This window comes from Sinocyclocheilus grahami, unplaced genomic scaffold (assembly GCF_001515645.1).
Source record: "Sinocyclocheilus grahami isolate Dianchi unplaced genomic scaffold, SAMN03320097.WGS_v1.1 scaffold4641.1, whole genome shotgun sequence".
NCBI classification, from domain to species: domain Eukaryota; kingdom Metazoa; phylum Chordata; class Actinopteri; order Cypriniformes; family Cyprinidae; genus Sinocyclocheilus; species Sinocyclocheilus grahami.
Window position 1 is genome coordinate 9,758 of NW_015509542.1, and position 385 is coordinate 10,142.

Here is a 385-nt window from a genome sequence, read left to right on the forward strand (position 1 = left end):
TGCAGGTGCTGGGGGGGCGTGTGCTGCTGTCATGTGACCTGGGGAAAGGCCCCGCCCACGCCTCACTGGCCACGCCCATCAACGACGGCCTCTGGCACACCGTGAGTCCCGTGCACAACCTGACAAATGAAATAATTCATCTTTATTGAACCTGTAGATAAAAAATAAAGTGTGCATGTATTTTGCAGAGCATCATATCTGATGCATCAAGTTTTTATGCCTCATATAGTCTGATAGAGTGAGAATATAGAGGAAAAAACTGCTGTTTTATTCAAACTGAGCAAAAATATGAACTTGGTGCAGATGCTGCTATTTATATGATGCAATTCTGATGCTTCTTAAGCTTACTTTATTAAATGTGAGCCTGCAGCACAAAAGCAGTGTT